Source organism: Pipra filicauda, unplaced genomic scaffold, assembly GCF_003945595.2.
Source record: "Pipra filicauda isolate LSUMZ 115617 unplaced genomic scaffold, ASM394559v2 scaffold227_size1260479_pilon, whole genome shotgun sequence".
NCBI classification, from domain to species: Eukaryota; Metazoa; Chordata; class Aves; order Passeriformes; family Pipridae; genus Pipra; species Pipra filicauda.
This window is the reverse complement of record NW_024104340.1, coordinates 300,001-308,104: the sequence shown is the minus strand read 5'-3', so window position 1 is coordinate 308,104 and position 8,104 is coordinate 300,001. Positions and strand designations below refer to the sequence as shown.

The 8,104-nt window shown below is 36.5% G+C and overlaps 1 long non-coding RNA gene across 1 annotated transcript in view; it reads right to left on the bottom strand.

The window, feature by feature from the left end:
- Nucleotides 1–791: 791 nt before the first annotated feature.
- Nucleotides 792–8,104, bottom strand: part of LOC113992369 — a 23,821-nt gene continuing 16,508 nt past the window's right edge. Inside the window, exons 3-5 of the long non-coding RNA XR_003542220.2 lie at nucleotides 4,374–4,421; nucleotides 1,421–1,528; nucleotides 792–845 (exon numbers count right to left, since the gene is read on the bottom strand). This is a non-coding gene — a long non-coding RNA (uncharacterized LOC113992369). The remainder of the gene's footprint in view (nucleotides 846–1,420; nucleotides 1,529–4,373; nucleotides 4,422–8,104) is intronic.

The following is an 8,104-nucleotide window of genomic DNA, read 5'->3' as shown; positions in this document are numbered from 1 at the left end:
TTCTTTCTCCAAATATCACCCAAGAAGTTTGGCATCGCTTGTGGCACAATAAATTGCACAGACACATTAGCTGGGATAAATGAATCAGCTCAAGTCCTGGTATAGATGCTGTTATAGATTACAAATGGCTTATCAATATGTACAGAGTGTCTATGGTTTTTGACATTTCTTATTTAGTTTTGAAATACATAGATAACTATTCAAAGACACAGCATTAAACTCACATAGCCTTTTTGTCTAAAAAGTCTTCAGTGTCAAATGACAATACTCTAGATTTATCAAAAAAATAAAGATGATCCACTTAAGCTCAGTGAACTAATAAAAAAACACAGTTATTGTGTCTACTATTATTTATTACTATAATTATTTCAATAATAATGAAGTGCAGATAAGTATTTGGCTAGTTGAAATTTTAACATGAGCTCCAAAAATTTCACACGCATATAAAGCATACTGATTCCAAATATGGAGAAGCAAATTAGCAGATAAGCATTGTAATAATCATTAGTTAAAATTCTCCCATACGAGCTAGTGTCAGCTTCCACTTTCAGAGCCAAGGAAAATATTCATAAGCTTTTACTTCTTGTAATAGAGAATTCACTGTTAACTAGGATTCAGATCCCATGTGTTCAGTCTCCCTACAGACATGAGTCCTCCTTTAGGGTTTCTATCAAAAAGCTCTCACTGGTAACAAAAAATAATGAAAATATACCGTGACAAAATGCATTCCATCAGTAGGATCTAAGGGTATTAAAACCTGCAACAGCAGCTGCAGGAAAAAAAAATCAAATGTGCAGCCTACCTTCATTCCTTGAAGCCGGAGTCATCTGAGAGAATATTATTTTCTATTAAAATATAAAACATGCAATTATTGATTCTTCCTGCATACTTTTAACATCTTATATGCCATACATTTGGACACATATTTTTAAACTTTCCATTAAAATAATAGCTAGGTGATAACAAGGTAAGATAGACCAATTTAAAATCTTGTAAGGCCATTAAGAACTTACTACTAGAAAAACAGAAATTAAGTACTACATTTTCACATCTGGGCTTGCAGAAATAGCTTTTGCAACTCTCATGCTTGTCTCTGTAAATGTGCTCTTATTGTCAGCCTTTTGATCTATTTGAAGAGAAATAAGAACAACCACAGAGCTACATATGTCACTCAAACCCAAAAACATGCTCTGTGATATCAAGGAAAACTAAATAAGAGCCTCGACCTGCTAATAAAGGGACGGGAGGGACTCATTAAATCCGACAGCAAAAACCAGGTAGGAACCAGTGCAATCCAGGATTCATGCCTCCCATTTACACTGCAATACACGTGTGGGATCTGGTTTACTACAGATCGCCTGGGAGGAAAGAAAGGGAATCTAGAGCAATAAAAGAGTGCCAAAATGAATAAAGTGCTCACAGGTACTGTTGCTTCGCTGACGTTGGAGAGCAGAGCGAGTGGGGTTTGTCACAGTTCCAATGTCCCCCAAATGTTGCTGCTACAGGAGTTCTGCCCTTTCAGTGCAATCTGAAAAAAATAATTTATATACAATACCTAGCACATCGACAAGCCAAAGATTTTTATTATTACTTTCTTATTTTTACCCATTTATGGTTGCAAATTAATGGAATTACATGAGACTGAAGCCAATGACAACTGCTAATCTGTAAGCAACAACAAGCAAGGAAAAGCTGATAGGAGTACAGCTGTTTTATTTTAATTGAGGAATGATTTTATGTTGGAAGCACTCAATATTCACAGCAAATTAAAAATAATGAAGTGAATTGATACCAATGATATTTTTTTTTACCTACTATCCCTTTGTAAATCTATTTCTTCACACAAATTGACATGTCTAATTGATACATACGCTATTATTCCTCATTAGTAGGCTGAATAAAATAATTCTTGATTAAATTTATTGCAATTTACAATCCAGCATAATGCTTGCAAGCTATAAAAGTCAATCAACAGGAAACAGAAAAAAACCAGATGACATTATTACTTCTTATATATACACAATAATCTCATGTGCTTCATGGAACCTTCCTAAGCATTTCATTGCTTCTCAGGAGTTAAGGCCTGTCTCCAACAGGTCACTTCATTTTTCATATGACCATAAATATATTCCAGTGCATTCTGAGTTTTTTTGATAAATATCACCTCTAATAAGCAAATTATTTGTGTATTTAGCAATCTGTTAGAAGTTGTCTGGAAGAATTAGTCTTCTACTAACACTCAAACAAAATTATGCAGAAAAGCTGATGATTTACTTTGTCTGGATCAGGGCATTTGATTTATATTGTGTTATCACTGCGCCAAAAAGTTCAACCAAGTAGCAAAAATTCAGAATTCCAATGAAACAAAGAAAGTCCATAGCAAATCTGACAAGAAAAATATATATTCTATGATGCAAAATTTCCAACCGAAAGGCAAATTGAATCAATGGCAGGTCAGTCTGTTCTGTATAATTCTAACTTATTCCACACCTTGCCCTGGACTCTACAATTTTGTAGGAAATTCTTTGGTATTATGAAACTAGCAGAGCACCTATTATGTTACTCTCTTCTCTAATGGCAAGAAAAGTATGTTATGACCAGAACATTTCTATGGCCTATCGCTCCTATTTCTCTGGAGAATGCAACAGCTGGCACAGGATTGCTGCCCTTGCTGACACTGGGCTTCAGAACTGAGCAATAATTTACCCAGAAATGCAGTAAATATATGCTATATCTTGTACAGACACAGAATAGTCATCCTAATTTTGTCATCTTAATAAAATTTCTTTTTGAAGAAGAGCTTCTGATGCCCTGGCTGTGTCTCTGCCCTGATTGTAGTCTGTATCTCAACTTGTCCAGATAAGCTGAAAGGAATTGCTGAAAAAATCATATATTATTGCATAGGACCAACCACAGGTTTGGAATTAAAACCTAACCTGTAAAGGGAATGTTTTCCATTCATATTACATACCATGTTCTTTGTAAGACCTTAAATAAAACATTATTTTCAAAAAAATTAATCTGGATTTTATTTTACAGATATTTTAGATTAACAGTTGCATTTTTATTCAACATAATTCCACTAAATAATGTTTCTTTTGTTGCTACTTGTGAATTTTGATAAAATCTTTGTAAAAGGCAATAGATCTCGATTCAGAAAGACCGCTGACATTTCAGAACCAGTCCTTACATTTCAAAAAATATGAGGAAGACATACTATCAGCAACAAAACCAGCTGTTTCAGGATTCATCTACTATTTGATACGTGTTACTCAGCACAGTAAACAACCTATCTGCCAGCAGTAAAAAATCAAAGAGCTCTGTGCTGACTGAAGAGCATCTTTTAAAGAACTTAGGATGTGGCCCAAAAAGCAGCCCTTAGAAGCAGGCACAGGTTTTCTGGTGTTCCCAGGGAAACGTGCCATTTCAGAGAAAGTGCTGTCACCCAGAGCTGCACAGAGCCCACATCTGAGATTACCTTTAAGGGTGACTAAAAGTATTTCCAACAACTGAACCATCCATAACAGAGCAAAAATAATCAGGAGCTATGGCAACCAGTGAGCCCTATTTAAACTGAATTCTAATGTATATCCTCCATATCACTTTTACCCTCTGCTGTCAAAGGTGACTAATTCGTTAAATCTTTCCAGCCTACTTCTCTGGACAATATATGAAAAATAAGATGGATATCCAGTTCATTCCTTCTGATCCAGGGTGCTCTCCAGGTCTGCACACACCCAGAGAGGGTAAAGGCACCATCAGCTGTGCCAGGCCATGGAAAATGAGCTGGCACAGGACTGTGGGCAGCCACCATGCAAGGGAACAGCAGGGATTTGTGTGGCTGGAAACATCACAGCTGGGTGTGATGTCCCAGGGTGGGCCAGCTCAGCAGCAGAGCCACAAAGCAGACCTTCATATTTCAACAGGCATTATCTTGTCATCCCTTTTAATCTAGGAATACCATATGGAGAAAAACATGATGGCAAAGATTATGATCAGTCTTAAATACACCTTTTTCATTCAGCTCTAACAAACTCAATAGGAAAACTATTTCATAGAAGAGCACAACAAATTGAAATTCAATAGTTTAGTTAATCCAAGCATATTGAAATAAAATTATACATACATATATATCTATATATACACACATGAGTGTGTGTGCACAGTGAGGGAGAAGCTTCTGCCTTCTTATACATATGATTTCTATTATAGAGTTTGGGTAAGGAATGTAATATCACAGCTCTTTAAAGTTCAAGGATATTAAGGAATGCTTTTAGCTGCAAACATAAAAACAAACCAATACATCAATAACAGATTTGTAATTTTTAAATCTTAATAACATTTGAAATTAATAAAAAAAAAAAATCACTCACTTTATTATATTCACCACCACAGAAGACAAAGGTATTATCCAGCTGAGTCTATACCAAAAGGAAACGCACACATTAATATCCGCCATTTGATACATATTCCAAACACAAGAAGTAACAAATTTGGTGACAAAACTGTCAAAATATGTTCCACAAATACATTGGCAAGAGATCTGGACATACTAAAGAAATTCAGTGAAACAAAATAGGTGCCAAATGGGGATGTTTGACAGAGTGTTCAAAAATACATTTAGACCAAAGCAGGAACACATCCAACAGAGAGATTCTCTACATAAATTATCATGAAACTATTAGAAATAATTGGCCAGTGATTTCAAAATATTACATATACTTTTAATGTTATCAAAGAGCTGTGTTGTGAACCATGTGTGATTTCTTGGCAATTGAATTTTTGGCCACGCAACAGCGTTTTTAGACGCAAGTGAAAATACTATATCCCATACTGTAAGTCAATCTGTAGTCTTTGAAACTGAGTCGAGCTTCCAAATGCTTTGAAAGGCTGTTAGGGGAAATACTGTGGAAGTCTGGATACTCTGGGAGGCTGCAGAGCACAGCCCTTGCAGGGGCTCTGCTGAACAGACGCCTTCCCAAGGCTGAAGAGAGCCTGGATGACGAAGATGTCATGGCCAACCATTCCAACAGGCTGTGGGTCAGTGTCCCAAACCACCACATCAGTGTAGGCCCTATGTCTCTACAAGTCTAATAAGAGCAGATTAATTTATACACAATGCTGTAATACAGGCATTTCTTAATAAAATAAAGTCATCTCAGCATTTTCAGATACTTCTTTAAATGCAGATAACCACTGTGGAGACACCTGCAGATGGTGAATGAATGGGATCAGAGGTTCTGCCCTGAAGAGCTACCTGTTCACACCCTTCACACACATGAAATTCAAATTAATACTGTTTAACAGTTCTCAAGAAATATACACTTTATAACAGATAAAATCTGATCAAGTCAAAGTAGACCACTCAGAAAGAAGACAACAAGGTGCCAGAGCAGCCTCCTTCAGCCCTGACTTGCAGATCAGCTAAATGCTTTCATCTTGAGCATGCCCTGACATTTACAGTGTCTGCTCAGATCAAGCTGGAAGCTTAAGGCTCAAAGTATCTGGGGTTAAAATCTGGCCCCCCTGAAGTGTATGGAAATATATTCACCTACTTCACCAGGACCCATTATAATCTACAAAGGTTTTAACAGCACATTGATCTGGGCCTCCCATTAGGGCATTGAGCCAAGTGAATTATATTTGTCATATGTTCATTCTCAAAAACGTTGGGTTGATTTTTTTAAAAACATTTTTATATGCACATTGTGGAATTCCCTCATTATTATTCTATCTCAAAGAAACACGTCTCAAACATGAGGCAGCACAAGGTAAGATTTGTGATTGTCCTTAACTTCTGGCAAGTTCATTCCTTACACTTGAAATGAGACTCTGAGAAAGCCCTCTCCTGCACAGACAAGCTTTTTCCTAGTCCAGAAAGATCAATTTTCCTGAACAGCCACAAAATAAAAGGCAAAGAGATATAACTTAAATAGCCCATAACTCCATTTATTCCACTGCAATGAGAACTTTCCTGAAAAGTATCATCCAGTGCTTGCTATCACTTCTCCTTATTCATTTTGACATCCTCAAGGGCTGCTTCCAGCTCCTGACATCCCCCCCCAGAGCTGTCCCAGGCTGTTGGTGGGCTCCTGCATTCCCCCATGGCTCCAGCTCATCTGGGAGCAGGGCAAGGAAAAGCTCTGACTTCTGCTGCAGTAGAAAGTGGCATGAATTTGGTGGCTACCTTTAGTCCTGGGCAAAACATTCCAGTTTTGGACATCAACCTAAAAATATATGCCAGCATAGATAAGGTTTTTTACTTCTTATTGTAAGCTCTATTCTGCCAAAGGATCATGGTTTTTAGCTATGAACTATACCTTTTGGAACTGGTTTTAGAGCTTTCAGATAGGTATTTTTTGTTGGACAAATACATTTCCTAAAAAAAAAAAAATTACTATCAGCAAAGCAGACTGAGTTATCTAAATGAGCATTTTTTTTAATTCTGCGTGAGCTCTTTAAATTTAACATCCCTTTAAGCAGTATTAACTTTTAAGTTGCCATAAAATCAAATAATTGTATTTATTAATTTGTTTTAATTACCAAGCACAGATAAGCATATGTCCTACTTAGCCTGGGAAAATCTGAACGCACACCTGCTCCAACAAGCAGTCTGTAAAATGAGACGTGAGGAAAATATTTGAATTACATTTCCCTGTTCCAACATACCATTTTTAAAAAGCACTTTCAACACTGAACTAGGCCTTTACAGTTAAGGCATTTTACAAGATGATACTGAGCTATGTTTCCTGTCTATGAAGAAGGCACCAGCATATAAAATGGTAGTGAATTTGCATTACCTCCAATCCATCATTCTTTGAGTGCGCAGGAAAAACTGTGAGACCTGCTGCAACAAAGCACAGCCTTGTGTTGACAGATTCTTATTTAAGTGACTGTGAATACAACAATTCCACAAATAATTTGTCAAGTGTGTGGCTGAACTAGCTCTGAACCCTGATAAATACCAACTCTCCTCACTGCTACAAAGGCATGATGTTCTGTGTGCGGGCAGTGAGTAACAAGCACCAGGATTTAACAATCGATGCTACTATATTTCTCTTTTCTTTGCGGTTAAAAAAGCCTTGAAGGGTGGCTCTTTCAGCAGTGTTAAGTACTAGTGGTGGCTATGCCTTGCAAATCTAAGTAATACACTGCAGGCTGAGGTGAAAGGAAATAGCACACTGCATCCATTTTTAGCTGCATTTAAAACATATGGGTTATGTTCTCTGGTGAAAAACACTCTTTACTGTATAGTTAGCAGACTCTTGTTTAATACAGGCTATTATTAAATGGACCTCTTTCAAGTTATGATAATAGGACATCTACTTTGCTGCTTTTTGCATCCTAAGGCATACATTTGGGCTGGGGTAATTCAAGAGAAGAGTCTCTTTTAGGAAAAATAACTCAAACTCTAGGGGAACACATGTACATATTAATAGGGGGAGAAAAAACACTCCTTCCAGGTATTCAGTTGAAATCAAGATTGCATTTTTCTATCATACAGTGCATTCTAAAGGCATTATGGATGTGCAAGAAAAAAAATCATTTTTAAAGAAATGTAAATCTAATCAGTCTTGAAGCTAGCAATATATACATAAATGTCTCTTGCAGACATAATTTAGTATGCATTATTAATTTATTTTTCATAAAGCTTTCCAGCTACAAAAAGGATAAGTGGAAATGTGCACCCACATTGACGATAATGCTCATTTGTCAGGCAGGAGGGAACATATTAACAAATTTCCCCCTCCTGAAATCCCAACCTAAAGGATGTTCAGAAGCTTTTTTGCAGAAAGACCAGACATGCCTATTCCAAACAACATTATTCCAGGCATTAGAATAAAAGACCAACCTTTAAATGGGACCTGAACTTCAGCATGCTATTTGCAAGGTAAAACTGTTACAAACTCTGGACAGCAGAACATTATATCATATAAGTCAATTATATTTATACTTTTGACTATAAAATACCAGCACCTATAGAAATAATTAGGTGTGTGACTATTAACTAGTCCCAATGTAAAATGTTAATTATTTATTGTTTATAAAGCAATTTCAAATAAAGCAGAACTCATACAATAGTGCCATCATGATTTTCCAGTCA